We start from the raw sequence: 27,678 nt of genomic DNA, 5'->3' as shown, positions 1-27,678 counted from the left end.
AACAAGATCCCACACAAGAGATTGCTGTGCAAAATCAAAGCACATGGTATTGGGGGTAATATACTGACTTGGATAGAGAACTGGTTGGCAGACAGGAAGCAGAGAGTCAGGATAAACAGGTCCTTTTCAGAATGGCAGATAGTGACTAGTGGAGTGCCGCAGGGCTCAGTGCTGGGACCCCAGCTCTTTACAATATACATCAATGATTTAGATGAAGGAATTGAGTGTAATATCTACAAGTTTGCAGATGACACTAAACTGGGTGACAGTGTGAGCTGTGAGGGGGATGCTAAGAGGCTGCAGGGTGACTTAGACAGGTTAGGTGTGTGGGCAAATGCATGGCAGATGCAGTATAATGTGGATAAATGTGAGGTTATCCACTTTGGGGGCAAAAACACGAAGACAGAATATTATCTGAATGGTGGCAGATTAGGAAAAGGGGAGGTGCAACGAGACCTGGCTGTCATGGTTCATCAGTCATTGAAAGTTGGCATACAGGTACAGCAGGTGGTGAAGAAGGCAAATGGCTTGTTGGCCTTCATAGCTGGGGGATTTGAGTATAGGAGCAGGGAGGTCTTACTGCAGTTGTACAGGGCCTTGGTGAGGCCTCACCTGGAATATTGTGTTCAGTTTTGGTCTCCGAATCTGAGGAAGGACATTCTTGCTATTGAGGGAGTGCAGTGAAGGTTCACCAGACTGATTCCCGGGATGGCTGGACTGACATATGAGGAGAGACTGGATCAACTGGGCCTTTATACATTGGAGTTTAGAAGGATGAGAGGGGATCTCATCGAAGCTTACAAAATTCTGACGGATGGGACAGGTTAAATGTGGGTAGATTGTTCCCGATGTTGGGGGAAGTCTAGAACCAGGGGACACCATCTTAGGATAAGGGGTAGGCCATTTAGGACTGAGATGAGGAGAAACTTCTTCACTCAGAGAGTTGTTAACCTGTGGAATTCCCTGCTGCAGAGTTGTTGATGCCAGTTCATTGGATGTATTCAAGAGAGTGTTAGATATAGTCCTTACGGCTAAGGGGATCAAGGGGTATGGAGAGAAAGCAGGAAAGGGGTACTGAGGGAATGATCAGCCATGATCTTATCGAATGGTGATGCAGGTTCGAAGGGCCGAATGGCCTACTCCTGCTCCTATTTTCTATGTTTCTATGTTTCTATGTTTCTATGCAGCTTCAATCCTCAGGGAAAATGGAAAATCTCACCATTTTCATGTTTAAACATCAAAGAATACCATAACTAACCAAGCAATGAGTTTGTAATACAAGGAGATAATGTTCATAATTTGTAAAATTTGAACTGTATTTACTCCTTGTTTCTCATTTTAAAACCCAGCGCTTGATTACACACATAAAAACAGATCCTTTGATTCTGATGCCTTTAGATCTGTAAATCAGTTGTTCAAAATCCGGAAATGGCCGTGTAAGTGAATTGGGTTGCACAAGTTCACTGCACTGCTTAATTTACTACAGTTTCTTGCTTTCCGGAGCTGGATTCGTGCCCTTGGTCGTCTAGTTAAGTGGCTCTAAAGCCCCTTTAAAGGCACCAAATGAGCATTCTTGCAAGCGGGTCTTCATGGCCAAGTTTCCACCACAAAGTTAAAGAAATCCTACAATACAAACTCATGTAGCAGCAAGCTGAAGCAACCAGCACTTCTATTCAATGTCGTCAAACTAAAAAGTAATCGGAAAATTATACACCCTGGTTTCGAAAAGCAAAAACATGCCCTAAGTGCCTCATTCAATGAGCACAAAAAAAATCACAAAGTAAAAACAAAGTTGATGATAAGGATCGTTTCAACATATCCCCCCATGACTTTCTACCAATAAGATTCTGTAAGCGCTGTTAAAATTAACATTGCATCCAGTTTCATTTGTACTTTTATCTGTTTGAGCACTGGATTCCATATTTATAAAGCTCCGCAGAGAGGAACAGACTCTTTCATTCCAACGGTAGAATTCAAAGCCAACCTTTTAGTGATTCCAAGAAGCTGTAGGTTCCAGGAACCAGGGTTTGTTTATATTATTGAGTACAGTTGATGTAGGGATTGCCACACATTTGGAGTCGGCAATGCTCCTATAAAAGGATCTTCTGTTACTTTGTGGTTCTCAGTGTCCTAATCCTTCTACATGCTCATCGCTGTACATTCTTCTTGAATTGATTTTCTAACTGTCACAGTGTAATCTGCCTCTTTTTATTATCTGAATCCATTTTCCTTTTTTTCCAGCTCTTTTGCTTTTTTCTGTTTCTCGCTAAGCACTTTACAGTCTCTCTTCCTCCCAGACATTAACCTGTACTAACCTTCACTTCATAAAGATAATGATTCCCTGCCTGAGCGCTACTTGTTGGCAGGAGGACTTTGTGCAAATGAACGTCCCAATTTAATGGAAGTATATGCGAATAAAATTTCCAGATGGTAACACCTCACCAGATGTATTAGTAAATAAAGGGCAGCTAGCAGGGACCTTTTCTTTGAAGGGTGAGATTCCTTCTTTGTGGTATTTTCTCCATGTGTGCCCTTTTCTTCTTGCATCAGTCTAGGAAGTGGCCATTCTGAGTGGTCCTAGGTCTCAACAATTGCTAGTCTGAAATTGGCCGTAAGAGGACTCATGGGGGCAATGCTAATGAGCCTCACAGATTCACCTCCCTACTTGTAGGGAAGCATCTGACCGCCTATTGCAGCATGAATTAAATCCGTAACTCAAACTGTGTGAAATCAAAGGAAAAAAGACTTTACAGCACTCTTTGTCAGTACTCTGACAGCCTGAGCTACTGCACTATCACTAGAAGAGTAACATTTACATCTAATTAAACCCAGAAGTATTTGCTAGCGCATAAAGTGTCACAGTCAAGTTGTTGCATCTAGGGACAAACTCAGAGTGTCACTGGTTTGCTGTGTTTTTGCATGCCAATAATTGACCTGATTACATCTACGACATAACCATGATCATTTTTATACTTTTGGTATTTGATTAGTTTGGAATAAAACAGCCAGTTTCAGCCAATCAGAGACCAATTTGTTGCTTGAGTTTCCAAAATGGAGATGGGAGCCAAGAGGGATAAAAAAAAAAGTTTCCAAAGTTACTTTTAGAAAAAAAGTGTGAAAGTTAGGATAGAAAAGCATATTAAGACAGACAGAAAAAATTAGTTAAAATAGAGGTTAATGGGTGGCCTCATAGATCGCTTCAAGATTAGGCAGGGTTATAAGATAATAGTGTTAGTTTTTTTTCAACTGGTTGGCCACATGATAATGAAGGTGCAGTCCCACCCCGGCCGCGAAATTGTGGTTACTGCCCCTCACAGGAAGTGGAATGCACAGTCAAGCGCTCCACTTCCTGCTGGGGCAGGTTCCGGGGCACTACTCAGGTACATTTGTCACCACTACACAGCTGCTCCACGTAGCGCTGAAGCGATTCAACGCCCTTCCCCTTCGGTTAAAGGAGAGGGCTGCTGTGCACTCTGCCGGGCCTCTAATGGCCTCCATTAGGCCATCAGGGTGGCATGGTGCTGAGGCCCCAGCCCGGCACCCAAACGGAGTGCCGGGCTGTACGATGCCGGCCCGGACCACACCAAAGAATGACAGGAGGGGCCGACCGGTTCGCGGCCCGCGAGGCTGGTGCTGACACTGCTCATGGCAGCCTCGCAGGGCACTGGCCAATTTCCGCCATGGGGTGGAAAGAGGTCAGTGCGCAGTGCTAAGGGGTCGCCGCGCAGGGCGATGATATCATCGCCGGTTGCACGTCGGCCCGAGGCAGCTACCGGCGGGCTGTGCCGCTACCGTGGCAGCCCCTCTGCTAACTCCTGTTCCATTAGCCCTCCCCCTCCCGGAGGGGCTAACGGAAGTCGCAAAATAGGGCAATTTCGCCCCCAGTAAGATTTCAAAGAGTGATGCAGAATGTAGGGGAAGGCTTCCTGAGGACAAGAATGAAAAAATATTGATTTTTTTCCATACCTACAGTGAATCTCATGAATACGGCCTAAAACTTCACAAGCAAGCTCAGTTGAGCAGTATACATTTAGCTAAGTACTCATCATCATCATAGGCAGTTCCTCGGACTCGGGGAGTTGCTTCCACTCCCAAAGTGAGTTCCCTGGTGGCTGAACAGTCCAATACGAGAGCCACAGACCCTGTCACAGATGGGACAGACATTCGTCGAGGGAAGGGGTGGGTGGGGCTGGTTTTCCGCGCGCTCCTTCCGCTGTCTGCGCTTGACCTCTTCACGCTCTTTGCGTTGAGACTCGAAGAGCTCAACGCCCTCCCGGATGCACTTTCTCCACCTCGGATGGTCTTCGGCCAGGGTCTCCCAGGTGTCAGTGGTGATGTCGCACTTTAACAGAGAGCTTTGAGGGTGTCCTTGTAACGTTTCCTGTGCCCACCTTTGGCTCGTATGCCATGAAGGAGCTCCGCATAAAGCATTTGCTTAGGGAGTCTCGTATCTGGCATACGAACTATGTGGCCTGTCCAGCGAAATTGATCGAGTGTGGTCAGTGCTTCAATACTGGGGATGTTAGCCTGAACGAGGACACTGATGTTGGTGCGCCTGTCCTCCCAGGGGATTTGCAGGATCTTGCGGAGACATTGTTGGTGATATATCTCCAGCGACTTGAGGTGCCTTCTGTACATCGTTCATATCTCTGATCCATACAGGAGGGTGGGTATTACTACAGCCCTGTAGACCATAAGCTTGGTGGTAGATTTGAGGGCCTGGTCTTCAAACACTCTTTTCCTCAGACGGCCAAAGGCTGCACTGGCGTACTGGAGGCGATGTTGAATCTCCGCATCAATCTCTGCCTTTGTTGATAAGAGACTCCCGAGATATGGGAAATGGTCCACGTTGTCGAGGGCCATGCCGTGAATCTTTATGATTGGAGGGCAGTGCTGTGCGGCGGGGACAGGCTGGTGGAGGACCTTTGTCTTACGGATGTTAAGCGTAAGGCCCATGCTTTCATATGCCTCAGTGAATACATTGACTATATCCTGGAGTTCAGCCTCAGAATGTGCACAGACGCAGGCGTCGTCCGCGTACTGCAGCTCAACGACAGAGGTTAGGGTGATCTTGGACCTGGCCTGGAGGCGGTGTAGGTTAAACAGCTTCCCACTGGTTCTGTAGTTTAGTTCCACTCCAGCGGGGAGCTTGTTGATTGTGAGGTGGAGCATGGCGGCAAGGAAGATTGAGAAGAGGGTTGGAGCGATAACGCAGCCCTGTTTGACCCCAGTCCGGACGTGGATTGGGTCTGTAATGGATCTGTTGGTAAGGATCATGATCTGCATGTCATCGTGAAGCTGGCGAAGAATGTTGACAAACTTTTGGGGGCATCCAAAACGGAAGAGGACGCTCCATAGACCCTCACGGTTGACAGTGTCAAAGGCCTTTATAAGATCGAAGAAGGCCATGTATAAGGGCTGGTGCAGCTCCCTGCATTTTTCCTGCAGCTGTCGCGCTGCAAAGATCATTGTGCCCCGTAGGGGACGAAATCCGCACTGTGATTCCGGGGGGAGCTCCTCGGCCACAGGGAAAAGACGGTTGAGGAGAACTCTAGCGACAACCTTCCCAGTGGCTGATAGCAGGGAAATTCCCCTATAGTTGCTGCAGTCAGACTTGTCCCCTTTTTAAAAAATGGTCACAATCACTGCATGTCTGAGATCTCCCGGCATGCTCCCCTCCCTCCAGATAAGAGAGATGAGGTCATGTATCCACGCCAATAGCACCTCTCCGCCATACTTTAGCGCCTCAGCAGGGATTCCATCTGCACCCGTCGCCTTGTTATTCTTGAGCTGTTTTATGGCTTTGCCTACCTCGTGCAACGTTGGAGTTTCACTGAGTTGGTGGCGGGTCGCATGCTGCGGGATGGAGTCGAGAACACTCACGTCAAAGGCAGAGTCTCGATTGAGGAGATCTTCAAAGTGCTCTTTCCATCGGGCCCTGACAGCCTCGGTGTCCTTGATGAGTGTTTCCCCGTTCTTGGCCAGGAATGGGGTGAGGCCTTGGGAGTTTGGACCGTAAGTGGCCTTGACTGCAATGAAGAATCCTCGCATATCATGGCTGTCGTCCAGTTGTTGTATCTCCTGTGCTTTCTCCATCCACTATCTATTCTTTAGGTCCCGGGTTTTTTGTTGGACCTGAGCCTTGAGCCGTTTATAATGTTGTTTTGCAGCTCCCGAGTTGGGCTGTTGCTTGAGGCTCAGAAATGCTTTGCGCTTGCGATCTATTAGTTCTTTGATCTCCTGATCATTTTCATCAAACCAGTCCTGATGTTTTCTGGTTGAGTGACCAAGTGTCTCTTCATAGGCACTGGTTATAGAGGTCTGGAGGGCAGACCAAGCGCTGTGGGCATCTCAGGATCATCAAAGCACGCCAGATTGGCTGTGAGACACTGGATGTATAGGGCTCTCTTAGCTGGGTCTTTAAGTGCCCCGGCATTAACTTTTTTGAGGCACTGCTTCTGCTGTTCCCTCTGCTTTGGGGCTATGTTAATGTTGATGATGGATCTGATTAGGCGGTGGTCCGTCCAGCAGTCGTCAGCTCCTGTCATGGCACGGGTGATGCGCACATCCTTGCGATCCCTGGCTCGGACGATAACATAGTCAAGCAGGTGCCAGTGTTTGGATTGAGGGTGTCCCTCTGGCGGAACAGGATGTTGGTGATGAGGAGTTCATGTTCTAGACATTTTGTCAGGAGGAGGGTACCACTGGAATTGGCTTTCCCTACCCCCTCTCTGCCAATCACGCCTCCCCAGAGGGCTGTGTCTTCGCCGACCCTGTCATTAAAGTCACCTAGGAGGATCAGTTTGTTGCCCGTGGGGACGCAGGACAAGGATGTCTCGAGGTTGGAATAAAAACCCTCTTTAGCCTCATCCATTTCATCGAGTGTAGGGACATGCGCACTAATGACTGCGGCACATTGGTTCCGGGATAGGGTAAGACAAAGAGTCATGAGGCGTTCGTTAACCCCACAGCGGGAGTCTGTGAGGCGGTCGAGGAGCTCATTCCTGACGGCAAAGCTGACTCCATGAAGGCAGCGTTCCTCCTCTGGTTTTCCTTTCCAGAAAAAGGTGTAACATCCACCATGTTCCTTCAACTGGCCTTCCCCTGCCCACCGGGTCTCGCTTAGGGCGGCAATGTCAATGTCAAAACGTCTGAGTTCCCGGGCAATTATGGCGGTGCGGCATTCTGGCCTCTTGCCTGCTGGAATTGTCCATGAGGGTCCTGACATTCCAGGACCCTCATGGACAATGCATGTGCGTGAGTTCTTTTAACGTGGGGTGGCCGCTGCTCACCGGCAACCACACGGGCTTAGCTGAGCAAGGTCTTGGTCCAGTGGCAAGGGGGTCCAAGACGACTGGAGACCAGGCACAGCTTGATAAGCCTAATTGCCTACAGTGAGGTGGTGGCCACAAGCTCGGCGCCGAGTAGCGCCATTGGTGGTAGATGGCCCGAGGCTTGGTTGGGAGGCAAGCATCAGGAAGGTCACTTCCAAAGTTATTTTAGAAGTTTAAAAGTATTTCCAATTTGTTTAAAAAGATTAAGCGTTGATTAAAAGTTGATAAAAATTCACAATTTATTTTAAAAGTTTCTAAAGGTTGTTAAAAAGTCAAAGATGTAGATCAATAATAGGTGTTTAAAGTATTTCGATTAAAAGTCTAAAATGTAAGTTTTAAAAGTTCTCCCAAATTGTTTAAAAAGTTTAAAAGTTGATTAAAAGTTTAAAAATTGATTAAAAGTTGGTTTGAAGTTTAAGCTGTTGGGTTGAACGGCGGCGGCCAGTTCAGCGCCGGCCCCAGAGTCCCTTCCGCCGGTTCAGCGCCGGCCCCAGAGTCCCTTCCGCCGGTTCAGCGCCGGCCCCAGAGTCCCTTCCGCCGGTTCAGCGACTTCCCCGAGTCTGTCAGCACAATGAACAGCTGGTGTGCGACCACAGGGATAGATGCGACCTGGTCCTGTGGGACTCACTAATTGACCACTGCTAGACAAAGACAGGTGGACGGTTCGGACTCTCACGAGACCGTACAGGTCAAAGGGCAGGCTAGGAGAGCCATGCCGACATAACCCTCTGACTCACTATTGGACATCAATCTGCCACGGAGGACAGAATGAGAGGAGCCCCGGAGCTAAGTACTACTGCCTCAATGAACAGATCCTGTCAGGCTACCCCTTTTAACCAGTGGTGCATATTCTCAAGGGCAGATGGGAAGGCAGAATTGAGGATGGGTGACATCATCCCATCCTAACTCCGCCATTTTCATGTGGCTGCAACAGGGTGGGGGGTACGGGGGATGCTTCTTCAGTGCAGCCTGAAACTGAACAGTATTCAGGCTGGGGCACTTCTCCAGCTGAATCCTGGAGTACATCAGCCCCATCAGAAGGCACTGGCACAGCAATGCCACAATAGTCAACTTACACCTTCCCTTCATCTGGGACTTTGGTGGCCTAGATTTCTGCATCAATTTGAGTTGGGGAGTTTTAATATTGTTTTGTTGTATTTTTGGAGCAAGAGTTTCAGAAGGTAGTTGTCCCACTGAGAAATAGGTAGTTGGCAGTGGTAGAGGAAGGAATGGTCACTATCCACAGGTCAGGAAAGTGAGGATAGATAGTCTGAGAACAGAAACTCCCAAAGCAAATTACCCTCTTCAACAAGTTTGAAGCATGACCTTTCAGAAAGCTTTTCACAACCTATCACAAAGAAAACTATTGGGTAAGATTGAGGATATGGAATTAGGGGAAATGTAGCAGAAAAACCTGCTAAGAAGGGAGGAAACAGAGAGTAGAATTTATGAGCAATTTCATAGAATGGTTGGAAATGGGTATGGTTGTCTCACAGGGTTTTGTTCTGGGATCATTTCTATTCACTGAGTACATCAATGACTTGGATATAGCGCTCGAGTAAGTGGGGTCTAAATTTGCAAAAGATACTAAACTAGGGAGGAGAGTAAATAATTCTGAGGACTAAAGGAAGCTGCAAGGGAATATTGATAAAATGGCAGATTGGAAAAAAAAAATTGGCAGATAGAATTCAGTGTTTGGTGGTACATTTCAGTAACAAAAAATAATAATTATACATTGAATGAAGAAAGGTTGGGTGATCTGAAAGAACAGAGGGATTTGAGGATTCAGGTTCATAAGATATTAAAAGCAATATGTCAAGTGGATAAGGCGATAATAGAATGCTGGGTTTAGGGTTAGGGTTAGGGTTACTGGCAAGAGGTTTAGAATATGAAAGTCGAGGTGTAATGTGGATGTAAGACCAACATTGTACCCGATCCAGTCAGTTTGTCGACAGGCGGGGTTAGGTTAAAGTTGCCCCCATAGTTCTGCTTTTGTAGTCCTGGTGCACAGCATTGTACATCGCGAATACATATTGGACGTAGAGAAATAGAAAAAAGAAAGACTTGCATTTATATTGCGCCTTTCACGACCATCGGATATCTCAAAGCGCTTTACAGCCAATAAAGAGCTTTTGGATTGTAGTCACTGTTGTAAAGTAGGAAATGCGGCAGTCAATTTGCGCACAGCAAGCTCCCACAAACAGCAATGTGGTACTGACCAGATAATCTGTTTTGTTGTGTTGATTGAGGGATAAATATTGGCCAGGACACCGGGGATAACTCCCCGAAATAGTGCCATAGGAAAGACCACCTGGGAGAGCAGACAGGGCCTTGGTTTAACGTCTCATTCGAAAGATGGCACCTCCGACAGTGCGGCACTCTCTCAGCACTGCACTGGACAGAGAGTACCATAAATATAAACAGAAAATGCAGAGAATATTCAGCAGGCTAGGCAGCATCTGTGGAGAGCAAAACAGAGTTAACGTTTCAGGCCTGTGACCTTTCATCATTGCTGGAAAATGTTACAGATGTAACAGGTTTTAAGCAAACACAGAGCCAGGGAAAAGGGGGAGGGGAGAAAAGAACAAAAGGGAAGGTTTGTGATAGGATGGAAGGGAGGAAAGATTAAATGAACAGCTGAATCATTATCAGCACCTGCTATCTGAAAAAGTGGGAGCAGCGGTTAGGATGTAAATTGTTGAACTCGATGTTGAGTCCGGAAGGTTGTAATGGATCTATTTGAAAGATGAGGTGCTATTCCTTGAGCTTCCGTTGAGCTTCATTGGAACACTGTAGGAGGCCGAGGACAGAGAGGTCAGCATGGAAGTGGGATAGACAATTAAAATGGCAAATGACTAGAAGCTCAGGGTCACTCTTGTGGACTGAACAGAAGTGTTCAGCAAAGAGATCACCCAATCTGCGTTTGCTCTCCCCAATGTAACGGAGACTGCATTATTAGCAGTGACTACAGTATATTAAATGGAAAGAATTACAAGTAAATCGCTGTTTCACCTGGAAGGAATGTTTGGGGGCCTGAACGATGGGAAGGGAGGAGGGAAAAGGGCAGGTGTTGCATCTCCTGTGCTTGTATGGGACGGTGCCGTGGGAAGGTGAGCGGGTGTTGGTGGAATCATAGTGTCGCAGCAGGAACAATCCCTTTGGAATGCTGAATGGAGAGCGGAGGGTAAGATGTGTTTGGTGGTGGCATCACGCTGGGGGTGGCGGATATGGTGGAGGATGATCTGTTGAATGTGGAGGCTGGTGGGGTGGAAGGTGAGGACAAGGGGAACCCCCTTCATGGTTCTGGAAGAGAGCAGAAGGGATGAGGGCAGAACTGTGGAAAATGGGATGGACATGGTTGAGGGCCCTGTCAATCATGGTGAAGGGGAATCCTCAGTTGAAGAAAAAGACATATCGGAAGCACTGGTGTGGGAGGTGTCATCGTCAGAACAGACGCGACTGAGATCGAGAAACTGGGAGAATGGAATAGAGTCCTTATAAGAAGTAGGGTGAGGGGTAGTGTAATTAATGTAGCTTAGGAGTCATTGGACTTATAGTAGACATTGGTTGACAGCCTATCCCCAGAAATGGAGATAGAGAAGTCGAGGAAGGGAAGGAAAGAGTCAGAGATGGACAATATGAAGACGAGGGAGGGGTGGAAATTTGAAGTAAAGTTAATGCAATTTTCCAGTTCAGGGCGAGAGCAGGAAGTGGCATCGATACTTCTGAGTATCACTTTCAAACCGATATTCACTTCTGAGTATCGGTGAGGATGATGGTACCTCTGGGGTGTGCAGCCAGAGCCAATTCCAAGGCACCACGGGTGGCTCAGCTGCACAGGGAGGAGGGATGAAGAATAAAAGAGCTCTAGTGCTAGGGGATTCTATAGTTAGGGGAATAGACAGGCGGTGGCCGTAGATGTGACTCCCAAATGGTGTGGTGCTTCCCTGGTGCCAGGATCAAGGATGTCACAGAGCGGATGCAGGGCATTCTGGGGGAAGAGGGTAAACAGCTAGAGGTTGTGGATCATATCGGGACCAACGACATAGATAAAAAGAGGAATGAGGTCCTACAGGCAAAATTCAGGGAGCTAGGAAGAAAATTAAAGGGGAGAACCACAAAGGTAGTAATCTCCAGGTTATTACTGGTGCCACGTGCTAATGAGTACAAGAATAGAAGGATAGAGAGGATGAACATATGGCTGGAGAGTTGGTGTAGGAGGGAGGGCTTTAAATTCTTGAGGCATTGGGACCGCTTCTGGGGGAGATGGGACCCGTACAAACCAGACGGGTTGCCGGGACCAATATCCTCTTGGGGAGTTTTGCTAGTGCTGTTGGGGAAGAGTTTAAATTAGCTTGGCAGGGGGGTGGGAACCCGAGAACAAATTCAATAGGGAACGAAGTAAAGCAGAAATTAGAAAGCAAGAATTTAGAAAGCAAATCTGTAAGACAGAGGAAACAAGGCTTAGTAAGTAGTAATCAAGGAGGTCTTCTTGTGCTGAGTGGTATATACTTTAATGCAAGGAGTATAGCGAATAAGACGGATGAGCTAAGAGCACAGGTAGATACTTGGGAGTATGACATTATAGCCATTACAGAAACATGGCTGAAAGAGGGGCAGGTTTGACAGATCAATATTCCTGGTTACAGGATTTTTAGACAAGACAGAGAGGGGGGTAAAATGGGTTGGGTGGGGGGGGTCACAGTACTAAATTGAAGCAACTATTACAATGGTGAGGAGGGATGATATGTTAGAGGGATCATCAAATGAGGCCATATAGGTCAAATTGAAAAATAAAAATGGGAAGATCACACTTCTGGCCGTGTATTATAAACCCCCAAACAGTGGGAGAGAGATAGAGGAGCAAATATGTAGGCAAATTGCTGTGAAGTCCAAAAACCATAGGGTAGTAATGGTAGGGGATTTTAACTATCTAAATATTGATTGGGAAAAATTTAGTGTGAAGGGTATAGAGGGTGCGGAATTCTTGAAATGCATTCAAGAGAACTTTTTTAGTCAGTATGTAGCAAGCCCAACACGAGAGGAGGCGGTTTTAGATTTAGTTTTGGGGAATGAAGCTGGGCAGGTTGAAAGGGTATAAGTGGGAGAGCATTAGGGAGCCAGTGACCATAATTCAGTCAGATTCAAGTTTATTATGGATAAGGACAAGGATAGGCCTGGAATAAAAGTTCCGAATTGGGGGAAAGCTAATTTTGCTAAGTTAAGGAGTGATTTAGCCACAGTGAACTGGAAAGAGCTACTTGTGGGTAAATCAGTGTCGGAACAGTGGGAGGCATTCAAGGAGGAGATCCGGAAGGCTCAGGCCAAACATGTGCCCTTAAAGAAAAAGGGTGGGAATAATAATTCTAGAGCGCCCTGGATGTCTAGGGACTTACAGGGGAGGATACGGAAAAAAAGGAAAGCTTATGTCATATAAGCAATGGCTAAATACTATAGAATCTTTAGAGGAATATAGAATGTTGAGGCAAAATTAAAAAGGATATTAGGAATGCTAAGAGAGAGCATGAAAAATTCTTGGCTAGTAAAATTAAGGCAAACCCTAAGATGTTCTATAAATATATTAAGAGTAAGAGGGTAACTAAAGAAAGAGTAGGACCTATTAGAGACCATGAGGGTAATCTTTGTGTGGAGGTGGAAGATGTTGGGAGGGTTCTTAACGAATACTTTGCATCTGTTTTCACAAAGGAAAGGGGCAATACAGATACTGCTGTCGAGAAGGAGTGTGATATTCTGGATGAAATAAATATAGTGAGAGGAAGTATTAAAGGGTTTAGTAGCTTTGAAAGTAGGTAATTCCCCAGGCCCGGAAGAAATGCATCCCAGGCTGTTGTGCAAAGTAAAAGAGGAAATAGCAGAGGCCTTGACCATCATTTTCCAGTCCTCTTTGGATTGGAGGAATGCTAATGTAGTATCCTTGTTTAAGAAGGGAGAAAGGAATAGGCCGAGTAATTACAGGCCTATCAGCCTAACCTAAGTGGTCGGAAAATTATTGGAAAAAATCCTGAAAGATAGGATAAATCTACTTTTGGAATGGCAAGGATTAATTAGGGACAGTCAGCACGGATTTGTTAAGGAAGATCGTGTTTGACTAACCCGATTGAATTTTTTAAGGCGGTAACCAAGAAGGTCGATGAGGATAGTGCGTACAATGTAGTGTATACGGACTTTAGCAAAGCTTTTGATAAGGTCCCACTTGGTAGACTGATCACGAAGGTTAAAGCCCATGGGATCCAGGGCAAAGTGGCAAGTTAGATCCAAAATTAGCTTAGAGGAAGGAAGCAAAGGGTAATGGTTGATGGATGTTTTTGTGACTGGAAGGGTGTTTCCAGTGGGGTTCCGCAGGGCTCAGTACTGGGTCCCTTGCTTTTTGTGGTATATATCAACGATTTAGATTTGAATATAGGGAGTATGATTAAGAAATTTGCAGACAACACTAAAATTGACTTTGTGGTTGATAATGAAGAGGAAAGTCATGGGCTGCAGGAGGATATCAATCTACTGGTCAGGTGGGCAGAGCAGTGGGAAATGGAATTTAATTCAGAGAAGTGTGAGGTAATGCACATTGGGAGGGCTAATAAAGAAAGGGTAAACACATTCAGCGGTCGCCCACTTAATAGTGTAGATGAACAAAGGGACCTTGGAGTGCTTGTCCACAGATACCTGAAAGTAGCAGGCCAGGTGGATAAGATGGTTAAAAAGGCATACGGAATGCTTGCCTTTATTGGCCGAGGCATAGAATATAAGAACAGGGAGGTTATGCTTAAATTGTATAATAATTTGGTTAGACCACAGCTTGAGTACTGCGTGCAGTTCTGGTCGCCGTTTAATAGGAAGGACGTGATTGCACAAGAGAGGGTGCAGAGGAGATTTACTCGGATGCTGCCTGGAATGGAGAATCTTAGTTATGAGGACAGATTGGATAGGCTGGGTTTGTTCTCATTGGAACAGAGGAGGTTGAGAGGAGACCTCATTGAGGTGTACAAAATATTGAGGGGCCTGGACATAGTAGATAGTAAAGGCCTAGTTCCATTGGTGGAGGGGTCTATTATGAGGGACCACAGTTTTAAGGTCGTTGGTGGAAGGTTTAGATGGGATTTGAGGGAAAGCTTCTTCACACAGAGGGTTATGGGGATCTGGAACTCACTGCCTGGAAGAGTGGTGGATGCAGAAACCCTCACCACTTTTAAGAGATGGTTGGATGGGCGATAAAGTGCCGGAACCTGCAGGGTTCCGGACTTAGAGCTTGTAATTGGGATTAGACTGGATAGCCTCTTGTTGGCCAGTGCAGATATGATGGTAAGTACTGCAGGGAATCGAATATGGCCAGGGTGATCTCCTGGACTAGTTTTGATCACCTGGATGGGTTGGAGAGGAATTTTCCCAGATATTTTTTCCCTAAGGTGGCCTAGGTTTTTATTTGTTTTTTGCCTCTCCCAGAAGATCACATGGTTCTAGTTGGGATGGAGTGTAAAATGTTTCAGTGTAAGGGGTTGTCATGTACGTAAATGCTCTTTGTAGCCACCATTGTTGTAGGCCACTGAGCAGCATGCACATGGTGCTGCTCTGGCATAAAAGGCCAGCCATTTTGTGAGTCAGGTACTTTGGGCCGTAATAGAGCAGAAGCAAGGTTGTATCTTGCTTAGTTAAACAGTAACATAGAAACATAGAAACATAGAAAATAGGTGCAGGAGTGTGCCATTCGGCCCTTCGAGCTTGCACCACCATTCAATAAGATCATGGCTTATCTTTCGACTCAGTACCCCTTTGTGTCTTCCTTCGTGAAAACAGAACCAAAGTATTTGTTCAACTGGTCTGCCATTTCTTTGTTCCCCATTATAAATTCACCTGAATCTGACTGCAAGGGACCTGCGTTTGACTTCACTAATCTTTTTCTCTTCACATATCTATAGAAGCTTTTGCAGTCAGTTTTTATGTTTCCGGCAAGTTTCCTCTCATACTCTATTTTCCCCTCCTAATTAAACCCTTTGTCCTTCCCTGCTGAATTCTAAATTTCTCCCAGTACTCAGGTTTGCTGCATTTTCTGTCCAATTTATATGCCTCTTCCTTGGATTTAACACTATCCTTAATTTCCCTTGTTAGCCACGGTTGAGCCACCTTCCCCGTTTTATTTCTACTCCAGATAGGGATGTACAATTGTTGAAGTTCACCCATGTGATCTTTAAATGTTTGCCATTGCCTATCCACCGTCAACCCTCTAAGTATCATTTGCCAGTCTATTTTAGCCAATGCACGTCTCATACCATCAAAGTTGCCTTTCCTTAAGTTCAGGACCCTAGTCTCTGAATTAACTGTGTCACTCTCCATCTTAATAAGGAATTCTACCATATTATGGTCACTCTTCCCCAAGAGGCCTCGCACAACAAGATTGATAATTAGTCCTTTCTCATTACACATCACCCAGTCTAGGATGATCAGCCCTCCACATTGGTTCCTCAACATATTGGTCCAGAAAATCATTCCTAATACACTCCAGGAAATCCTCCTCCATTGTATTGCTACCAGTTTGGTTAGCCCAATTAATATGATGATTAAAGTCACCCATGATAACTGCTGTACCTTTATTGCACGCATCCCTAATTTCTTGTTTGATGCTGTCCCCAACCTTACTACTACTGTTTGGTGGTCTGTACACAACTCCCACTTGCGTTTTCTGCCCTTTGGTATTCCGCAGCTCCACCCATACAGATTCCACATCATCCAAGCTAATGTCCTTCCTTACTATTGCGTTAATTTCCTCTTTAACCAGCAACGTTACCTCACCTCCTTTTCCCTTCTGTCTATCTTTCCTGAATGTTGAATACCCCTGGATGTTGAGTTTCCAGCCTTGGTCACCCTGGAGCCATGTCTATCTGATGCCAATGATATCATATTCATTAATTGCTGCCTGTGCAGTTAATTCATCCACCTTATTACGAATACTCCTCGCATTGAGGCACAGAGCCTTCAGGCTTGTCTTTTTAATGCACTTTGTCCTTTTAGAATTTTGCTACAATGTGGCCCTTTTTGATTTTTGCCTTGGGTTTCTCTGCCCTCCACTTTTACTTTTCTTCGTTCTATCTTTTGCTTCTGCCCCTATTTTACTTCCCTCTGTCTCCCTGCATAGGTTCCCATTCCCCTGCCATATTAGTTTAACCCCTCCCCAACAGCACCAGCAAACACTCCCCCTAGAACATTGGTTCCGGTCCTGCGCAGATGCAGACCGTCTGGTTTGTACTGGTCCCACCTCCTCCAGAACTGGTTCCAATGTCCCAGGAATTTGCATCCCTCCCTTCTGCACCACTCTTCAAGCCACATATTCATCTGAGCTATCCTGCGATTCCTACTCTGACTAGTACGTGTCACTGGTAGCAATCCTGAGATTACTACCTTTGAGGTCCTACTTTTTAATTTAACTCCTAGCTCCCTAAATTCAGCTTGTAGGACCTCATCCCATTTTTTACCTATATCGTTGGTACCGATATGCACCATGACAACTGACTGTTCACTCTCCCTTTTCAAAATGTCCTGCACCCGCTCCGAGACATCCTTGACCCTTGCACCAGGGAGGCAACATACCATCCTGAAGTCTCGATTGCGGCCGCAGAAACGTCTATCTATTCCCCTTACAATTGAAACCCCTATCACTATAGCTCTCCCACTCTTTTTCCTCCCCTCCTGTGCAGCAAAGTCCTTTATTGCATACATAACATTTGGCGACGAGAATACAAGAACTTTTGTTTGAAAAATGAGAACTGTTATATATGTATGTAGACCTTACCTAAATGTAAGACTTGCCACCAGGGGGCACACCTGTGGGAGATCTAAGGGTCACCTGTGCACCCTGGGGCAATCAGGTATAAAAGGTGATTCACCATGCTGCTTCCTCACTCTGGAGTCTGAATAAAGAGACCAAGGTCACAACAGTTTGACCTTGCGATATAGTCCTGTGAATTTATTCTGAACATAACAAATTGGCGACGAGTAACAGATCAAGAACTTTCATGCGGTGATGGCTGCCTTTGGTATTCTTGAGAGGTTTGTTGAGGGTGATGATTGGGTGGCCTTTGTGGAGCGCCTCGACCAGTACTTTGTGGCCAACGAATTGGACAAGGCTGAGACGGTAACCAAGTGCAGGGCGATTCTCCTCACCGTATGTGGGTCATCGGTATATGGCCTCCTTAAAAATTTGCTGGCACTGGTCAAAATAACGGACAAATCTTATGCAGAGCTGTATACGTTGGCTAAGGAACATCTCAAGCCAAAGGAGAGCATCCTGATGGCCAGGTACCGCTGTTATACGCACCGTCGCTCCGAGGGCCAGAGCGTGGCGAGTTTTGTCGCCAACCTAAGACATCTTACGGAGCAGTGCGACTTTGTAGGCTCCTTGGGGGAAATGTTGCGGGACTTTTTCGTGCTTGGAATTGGCTACGAGGTCATCCTTCGCAACCTGCTGTCTGCCGAATCCCTAAATCTGAGCAAAGCCATTACGATAGCCCAAGCCTTCATGTCTATGAGCGATAACACAAAACAGATATCTTCACTGAATCGAAGCTCACCAGGAAGCACTGTGCACAAAATAATGTTTGCAGCAGGCAGAGCGGCACAGGGCAGGGTCCACCCGATTGCAGAGGTCGGACCCAGACCTAGAGTGACTCAGAGTCCGCTGTGGGGCGTGAATACGTATCCATTACCACCATGTTGGCGCTGCGGGGACAGCCATAGAGCTTATCAATGGAGATTCAAGCCCTATGTGTGCAAGGGCTGTGGAACAATGGGGCACCTCCAGCGAATGTGCAAACGACCTCTGATTCATCACGTGGCAGAGTCAGGAGAGGATGACCGATCCAGCGAGGATCACGATCAATGAGCAGGAGAGGCAACTCAACCTGAGGATGAAGAGGAAGTATATGGGATACACACCTTCACCACCAAAAGCCCTCCGATAATGTTAAAAGTTGAACTTAACGGCACTCCAGTCGATCAGTTATGAGCCAGAAGGTTTTCGAGAGGCTGTGGAGCGATGAAGCACAGCGACCCGAGCTGATCCCGATTCAGGCAAAGCTGCGCACCTACACCAAGGAACTGATACTAGTTATTGGTAGTGCGGACATAAGAGTATTCCATGAGGGAGCAGTACATGATTTACCACTGTGGATTGTTTCAGGTGATGGGCCAATGCTGCTTGGTAGGAGGTGGATGGGGAAGATTCGATGGAACTGGGAAGACCTCTGCCTACCTTCTCCGGCGAACGAGACCTCCCTTTCTCAAAGGCCGAGCAAACCCCCACTTACAGATGAACCAGGCATCGAAGTGCAGATCCATTTTCAGATCCCCAAAACACAGGCTGCTCATCACAACTACGAGGAGGTAAAGTTCAACCGAGCAGAGGTACAGGCGCAGTACCCAGCACCCGAAGCCGACGACCCCTTCGCGACAATGGAAGAGGTTCCAGGTTGAACACGCGGAGTGGGACTCTGGCCGAAATGATCCAAATGCGTCTTCCTGATGCCGGAGGCAAAATACCTGGGGAGGAAGATCAAGGCAGTCGGCATCACGGACACGGACGAGAGGGCGCCCAGACCACGGGACGAGAAGGCGTCCTGACCATGGGACGAGAAGGAATCTAGACCATGGGACGAAGGTGCGTCCAGACCATGGGACAAGAGAGCGTCCAGACCAGAGGACGAGAGAGCATCCAGACCATGGGATGAGAGAGCGGCTAGACCATGGAAGGTCGCTGCAACATAGAAACATAGAAAATAGGTGCAGGAAAAGGCCATTCGGCCCTTTGAGCCTGCACCACCATTCAATAAGATCATGGTTGATCATTCACCTCACTACCCCTTTCTTGCTTTCTCTCCATTACCCTTGATTCCTTTAGCCATAAGGGCCATATCTAACTCCCTCTTGAATATATCCAATGAACTGGCATCAACAACTCTCTACGGTAGAGAATTCTACAGGTTAACAACTCTCTAAGTGAAGAAGTTTCTCCTCATCTCAGTCCTAAATGGTTTACCCCTTATCCTTAGACTGTGTCCTCTGGTTCTGGACTTCCCCAACATTGGGATCTTTCTTCCTGCATCTAACCTGTCCAGTTCCGTCAGAATTTTATATATTTCTATGTGATCCCCTCTCATCCTTCTAAACTCCAGTGAATATAGGCGCAGTCGATCCAGTCTCTCCTCATATGTCAGTCCTGCCATCCCGAGAATCAGTCTGGGATGTGGAACGGAGGAATGTGTCGCCCAGCAAGGAAGATGACTGGGTTTGGGGCAAAGGTAAAGTGGTGAAGGCCAGGGACCCACTACGCTCAAATAAATTGTGTGCACCATGTAACCCTTACGAGTGGTCTTTCGCGGCCAGTGATGTACCATCGACTGGGGTTGGGGGTACCTTACAACAAGCCAAAGTACCGGGCGAACACCAATCGGTCGTGTATGTATCTGACAAAGTACCTGTAACAAGTGATGTGTTATCACACGGGGTCGGGTGTGTTGTACAGCAAGTCAAAGAAGCGGGCGAGCCCCAAACAATTGAACATGTATCAAATAAGTTAAACAAAGCAGCAGCCTGCATTCACGGGACTAAAGGGATGTACCAAAGAGTGTCCCAATATGTGCACGGGTCAGACAAGCTGCTCATCCCACAAGCTTGGGAGAGTAGAGGCACCATTATCGATGCATTGTTTTGAGAATGTCCAACACTGTTTGTGCACTGTAACATGATCCGCCTCGGGCCAGGCACAGCGAGTGGCACCTATGCTCTCAGTTGGCCACCGTTGCCCACCTCCTGGGTGGAAACGACGCAACCTGAGACTCACTCACTGTCGTGGAAGTGCTAGAAAGCAAGGGGTCAACTGTAATGGCCCCCCCAGCTTAGGACCTGGACCTGCCAGGATCCCACGTTACCGCCTGCTAGACGGGATGTGGCAACCTATCCGCCGCAGAGATGATACACCCATCCCAACGTTGCAAAGCAAGGCAGGGCGGCTACACAGTCGGTGGTCCGGGGCCCCCATAATACGGCCCAAGGTCCACCGGGACCACCAGGCCTCCCGTCACTACCTAAAGTCTCAAGGCCATTACGGCCATCCTGGGCTTGCCAGACCTCTGGGTCAGTGCCCAAATCGCTAAATCTAGCACCACGTGTGTAATGATAGACTCCCTATAGACCCGGCTATCCTCGGTGCTATGCAATCACCAGACAGAATCACTCAGAACCGAACCTTCCGTATGCCATCAGCAGAGAATGCACCATAATTGCACGGCCCCTCCACGTGACATCAGAATAAGTGATGTAGACCATGTTCAGGGCCCCAGTTGGGCTGCTAGCACCGCATTAGCCAAGGGGGGGAATGGAGAGTATGTGATGAAATGGAGCGTTTGATTGTGAAACCATGTACCGGGCTAACGAATAAAGCAGTTGGACAAGACCAAACTGCGAACAACAGATAACCAGGAACCACTGTGAAAGGACCTGGCCCCTGGCCCCCAGCGACCCACAAATATGATCAACTTCGCAGTCAATCCCGAGGATTTCAACCCTGGCGATCAACCCGGGGGCACAGGGTGCCAGATCACCTCAGCTTGCAAACAACTTGCACAATAAGACTTTGGGGGGCAGTGGTGTTATGTATGTATGTAGACCTTACCCAAATGTAAGACTTGCCACTAGGGGCACATCTGTGGGAGACCTAAGGGTCACCTGTGCACCCTGGGGCAAGCAGGTATAAAAGGTGATTCACCATGCTGCTTCCTCACTCTGGAGTCTGAATAAAGAGACCAAGGTCACAACAGTTTGACCTTGCGATATAGTTCTGTGAATTTATTCTGAACATAACAAGAACGATTGGATTTTTAGAGCGATTCGTGGAGGGCGCAGATTGGGAAGACTTTGTGAGCCATTTGAACCAGTACTTCGTGGCCAACAAAATGAAGGGGGTCGACGATGCAGGTCGGTGCCATGCCATGTTCCTCACTGTGTACGGTTCAAAGATCTACAGTTTGATAAAGAATCTACTCATGCCTAGTGATCCAACAGAGAAAACGTACGAGGAGGTGTGTGCAATGGCACGGAAGCACCTCAAGCCAGACGACGGCATCATCATCTCGAGATATGGGTTTTATACACACGTTTGATTGGAGGGCCAGGGCGCGGTGGAATTCGTTGCCGACCTGAGACGTCTAGCGGGACCGTGCAAGTTTGGGACGGTGTTGGCAGACATACTGCGGGACTTCTTTGTTATCGGTATCAACCACGAGGTGATCCTGTGCAAACTTCTGGCGGTGGAGGAGTTGGATTTAAAAAGGGCCATCCGGATCGCTCAATCATGTATGATGACGGACAGGAGTCTAAAGCCAATAGCAGTGAAGAACCGAACCTTGGCAAGTACTGTAAATGCGATTGATTCGGCGTTCGGCAGAGTGGCACATGGCAGGGCCTATCCGGCTGCATTCGCAAAACCTGTGGCTGCCTAAAGTCCGCCAGCGGGAATGTATCCAACTTCTTCGTGTTGGCGTTATGGGGGAAATCATCGGCACCAGCAGTGCCAATTTAAGCAATATAGTTGCAAAGGCTGACTGAGAGTGGGGCATCCCCAGCGCAAGTGTCCACAGATGAGCAAGCGAGCTGTGACACACCACGTGGAGGATGAGAGTCAGACTAGCACGGATCCGAATACGCAATCCGGGATGCCAGAGGAGGAAGTGTATGGACTGTACTCTTTCATAACCAAGAGTAAGCCAATTTTGATTAACGTGAAGTTTAACGGGATACCGGTATCGATGGAACTGGACACAGGGGCGAGTCAATCGATCATGAACGAGAGGGCATTTAATAAGCTGTGGGATACTAAGACTGTGAGGCCCAGGCTGAGCCCTGTTAATGCCAAGCTGCGCATGTACACCAAAGAACTGATAAAGGTGATTGGCAGTGCACAAATTAATGTGTCATGTAACGGTGCGGTTCACGAGTTACATCTGTGGATTGTTCCAGGCAATGGCCCAACGCTGCTCGGCAGGAGCTGGTTGGAGAAAATCAGATGCGACTGGAACAACATAAAGGCGTTGTTGTCGGAGGAAGATACATGTGCCCAAGTATTGCTGTTCGAACTGGGTATTGGCAACTTCACTGGAGCCAAGGTGCAGATCCACGTGGACTCAGATGCAAGACCCGTCCATCATAAAGCTCAGGCTGTGCCGTATATGATGAGGGAGAAGGTCGAAATTGAACTGGACAGACTCCAGCGTGAAGAGATCATATCACCGGTCGAATTTAATGAATGGGCCAGCCCCATTGTTCCTGTGCTGAAAAGTAATGGCACAGTCAGAATCTGTGGAGACTATAAGGCTACGATCAACGGAGTTTCGAAACAAGATCAGTACTCGTTACTGAAGGCTAATGACTTGTTTGCGACGCCAGCCGGAGGGAAGTCATTCACAAAACTGGGCTTGACATTGGCCTATATGACGCAGGAGTTGGTCGAGACGTCAAAGAGGCTTACGTGCATTAACACACACAAAGGACTGTTTATTTACCGCAGGTGCACGTTTGGAATTGGCTCGGCTGCAGCAATATTCCAGAGGAATATGGAAAGTCTACTGAAGTCCGTTCCCAGAACCGTCGTGTTCCAAGATGACATCCTAATCACCAGTCGTGACTCCAAGGAACATCTGAACAACCTGGAAGAGATTCTACTGCGTTTGGACAGAGGGGGACTCAGAATTAAACACTCGAAGTATGTCTTCATGGCACCAGACGTCAAATTCTTGGGGTGGAAAATCACTGCTGATGGCATCAGACCTACTGACGTAAAAACCAAAACTATCAAGAATGTACCCAAGCCGCAGAACGTGATGGAGCTGCATTCGTTCCTGGGTCTACTCATCTACTTTGATAACTTCCTACCTAAATTGAGCCCTTACTTGAACCACTGCACTTGCTATTGAGAAAAGGCACAACTGGATGTGGGGTGCATTGCAAGACAGAGCTTTCGAGAAAGCCAGCAATCTGCTTTGCTCGAACAAGCTGCTGGTACATGACCCATGTAAACGTTTAGTTTTGGCCTGTGACGCATCGTCATATGGAATTGGTTGCGTGTTACAACAAGCCAATGAGTCGGAGAAACTTCAACCTGTCGTGTATGCATCCAAACGTTTGTCTAAAGCAGAAAGAGCCTACAGTATGGTAGCAAAAGAAGCTTTAGCGTGTGTGTATGGTGTTAAAAAGATGCATCAATATCTGTTCGGTCTGAGGTTTGAATTAGAGACCGATCATAAGCCGCTCATTTCGTTGTTTTCCAAGAGCAAAGGTATCAATACCAATGCTTCATCCCACATCCAAAGGTGGGCACTGACATTATCTGCCTATGATTATGTCATTTGCCACAGACCTGGCACAGAGAATTGTGCCGATGCTTTGAGCCGGTTGGCGTTGCCCACACCAGAGGTGGAAACGCCATAACTGGCAGATTTAATGTTAATCATGGATGCTTTTGAGACTTAAGACCTGGACCAGCCAGGACCCGATATTATCAGTGGTAAAGAGTTGCATCCTCAAAGGGGATTGGTCTGCCATACCTAAGCAAATGTGCGAGGAGGCCAAATCATACATTCGTCGCAAGGACGAACTGACTATTCAAGCAGATTGCATATTGTGGAGCAATCGAGTTGTAATGCCGAAGAAAGGAGAGAGAAGTTTGTGTGTGAGTTACACAGCACACATCCTGGAATAGTGATGATGAAGGCCATTGCCAGGTCCCACGTATGGTGGCCAGGAATTGATTCTGAGCTGGAAGCATGCATGCATCAGTGCAACACCTGCATGCAGCTCAGCAAAGCACCAGCGGAATCGTCGCTGAATCTGTGGTCATGGCCATCCAAACTTTGGTCCAGGATCCATGTAGATTTTGCAGGTTCCTTCCTAGGCAAGATGTTTTTAGTGGTGGTGGATGCTTATTTGAAGTGGATAGAATGTATAATCATGTCATCCAGTACGTCCACGGCAACCATAGAGAATCTCAATGTCACGTTCGCAACACATGGTCTGCCTGACATAGTGGTGAGCGACAATGGGTCGTGCTTCACCAGTCAGGAGTTTCAGGAGTTTGTAAAACATAACGGCATAAAACATGTAAGGTCAGCACTGTTCAAGCCTGCATCCAACGGGCAGACAGAACATGCAGTACAAATTATCAAGCAAAGCATGAGGAGAGTAACTCAAGGGTCACTGCAGAACCGCTTGTCTTGCATACTGCTAAGTTACAGAACAAGACCCCATACACTCGCAAGGGACTCATCTGCTGAACTCATGAGGAAAAGAGGTCTTAAGACCAAGTTATCTCTTGTATCCCCGGATTTAAGTAATCATGTTGAATACAGGGTCAACAAGGGTACCACGATCGGACAACTGTGTCACGTGAGATTTCTGTGAATGATCCTGTATATGTGTTGAATTATGATCAGGGTCCCAAATGGATCGCTGGTCATGGCCAAGGAGGGCAACAGAATATTTGTTATTAAGCTCAAGAATGGGAAAACTTGCAGGAAACACATGGATGAAACAAAGCTAAGGCTCACAGACAAGCCAGAGCAGTCAGACGAAGAAACCGTCGACGACCAACCAACCTACCAGCAGCCTTCAATGGACTCAAGGGTCATCAGTGAACCCGGAATTTTCATCATGGACAAAAATGGACTTACAATTTCTGACAGGGGCACTGCTACCCCCAACAAGTTAGCCATCCAGCCACCAGCCACAACAGACTCCGCACATTCACCCAAGGCCGGAATCGAACTGAGACAGTCAACCCGGGAGCGTAAAGCACCGGACCGTCTCAACCTGTGAAAGACTGTGATAAGGTCTGAGAGGAGGGTATTGTCATGTATATACATGCTGTTTGTAGCCACCAGATGGTGTCATTGTTGGAGGCCACTGAGCAGCACGCGCATGGTGCTGCTCTGGTATAAAAGGCCAGCCATTTTGTGAGTCAGGCACGTAATAAAGCAGAAGCAAGGTTGTACCTTGCTGAGTTAAACAGTACTCAGTTTGTACCTTTATTGCATACATAACAGGGGTGTCGCAATTGTGCGGGGCAGACTGGTTGGGCTGGATGCTCTTTGCCTTTCCACCATTGTTCATTGTTCATAGGTTTATATGTAACCTTTAGGGCTGCTGACCGAGGGCCATGCGGCTCTTTGTCAGCTGGCGGGACACGATGGGCAGAAATGGCCTCCTTCTGCGCTGTAAATTTCCATGTTTCTATGATACAGTTATCAATGTACTAGAAAAAGAGATATCTTCCTTCTTCATCAGATTAAACATCTTTGACTGTTTCATGAACCTCCTGTGAATGGATACAGAATGGCATTCGCAGGGATTACCTGCTCAGCCTCGTAATTGAAAAGAAAAATATGGTGGAGTGGGGAAAGGCGAAAGCTAGTGTTTAATTTAATGGCATTTATTGTAATTACACTGAGCTGTGGCTCAGTAGGTAGCACACTTTCCTCTAGGTCAGAAGGTTGTGAGTTCAAGACTCACTCCAGGGACTTGAGCACAAAAAAAATTCTAGGCTGACACTCCAGTGCAGTGCTGAGGGAGTATTGCACTTTCGGAGATGCCATCTTTTGGATGAGACGTTAAACCGAGGTCCCGTCTGCTCTCTCAAGTGGACGTAAAAGATCCTGTGAAACTATTTCGAAGAAGAGCAGGGGAGTTATGAAGAAGAGCAGGTGAGGTGTCCTGGCTAACCTTTATCCCTCAATCCACATAAAAAAAACCCAGATTATTTGGTCAATATCACATTGCTGTTTGTGGGAGCTTGCTTCTGTGGCTGCCGTGTTTCCCACATTACAACAGTGACTACACTCCAAAAGTATTTTATTGGCTGTAAAGCGCTTTGAGACATCCGGTGGTCGTGAAAGGCGTTATATAAATCCAAGTCTTTCTTACTCATATTAGATGTAAAGCCTATAACACTGAAGGCCGAGAAACCCCTTTTTAAAATTTATTTTACCTTATAATGAAACTGCTGTTGAGAATTATATTATTGAATCCCTCTGTGTTTTCAGTACTATTTTTCCCAAGTTTAGAAGAGGACTTTAGCCGCGTAGTGTTCCCAGTGCAGTGCATTATGAATGGATTGATGCATGATGACTGAATGGATGGTACGTTCTGTACTTTCACACACAATTGCACAGACTATTTTTAATTACATGTTTGCTGAATGCTGATTAATGTTTGAAAGTGTCTCTTTGAAAGATTAAGAGTTCATGTCATTTTTGAACAAATATAAACTGCGACAGAAAGTGGAGAAACAGAACCTTTTAAGGATTTTTATTTTACAAGTTTTGTGAATACACAATTAAATATTGACCCATTTCCACAACATTCTCACCTCTTGTGTCCTAGCTGTGTACAAACCCAATAGACTAGTGGAATGTGCAAAATAATTCTTTTGAGTGATGCCAGCCTTCATGATTCCTGAGTTGGAAGGGGAGTACATTTCATAATCTGGCATCGTGAGTGATTCTGTTTTTCACTGGTCCAAGGTCATTTGCTAAATTTACACCATGCGCAGCTATAAGAAAGAAGATTAATGTTTAAACTGCATGTTTTACAATTTAGAGGAAACATACCATCACGGCTGACTAGTTTGGATGTGTATTTACATATTTTAAATAGAATGTGAAGAAATCTGATGCATTGGTTTTGGATGTAGTCATTGTTTGAACTTTCTGTTGCTAATTACATTGGCTGTGAGGAAGAATTAAAGTTCTTGTCGAGTTCCTTTGTTACCCATCTGAAACAAATGGACCAGCCAGTACCACATAGACAAGAAAGGTCCCAGATTCAATCTGTGGTCTGTTCTGATTTATCTGATATAATTGGGATTACAGAGACATGGCTCCAGGGTGACCAAGGCTGGGAACTCAACATCCAGGGGTATTCAACATTCAGGAAGGATAGACAGAAAGGAAAAGGAGATGGAGTAGTGTTGTTGGTTAAAGAGGAAATTAATGCAATAGTAAGGAAAGACATTAACTTGGATGATGTGGAATCTGTATGGGTAGAGCTGCGGAATACCAAAGGGCAGAAAACGCGAGTGGGAGTTGTGTACAGACCACCAAACAATAGTAGTGAGGTTGGGGACAGCATCAAACAAGAAATTAGGGATGCGTGCAATAAAGGTACAGCAGTTATCATGGGCAACTTTAATCTACATATAAATTGGGCTAACCAAATTGGTAGCAATGAGGTGGAGGAGGATTTCCTGGAGTGTATTAGGGATGGTTTTCAAGACCAATATGTCGAGGATCCAACT

The sequence above is a fragment of the Pristiophorus japonicus genome, chromosome 17 (genome assembly GCF_044704955.1).
Source record: "Pristiophorus japonicus isolate sPriJap1 chromosome 17, sPriJap1.hap1, whole genome shotgun sequence".
NCBI classification, from domain to species: Eukaryota; Metazoa; Chordata; class Chondrichthyes; family Pristiophoridae; genus Pristiophorus; species Pristiophorus japonicus.
Note: the sequence above shows the minus strand (reverse complement) of the source record.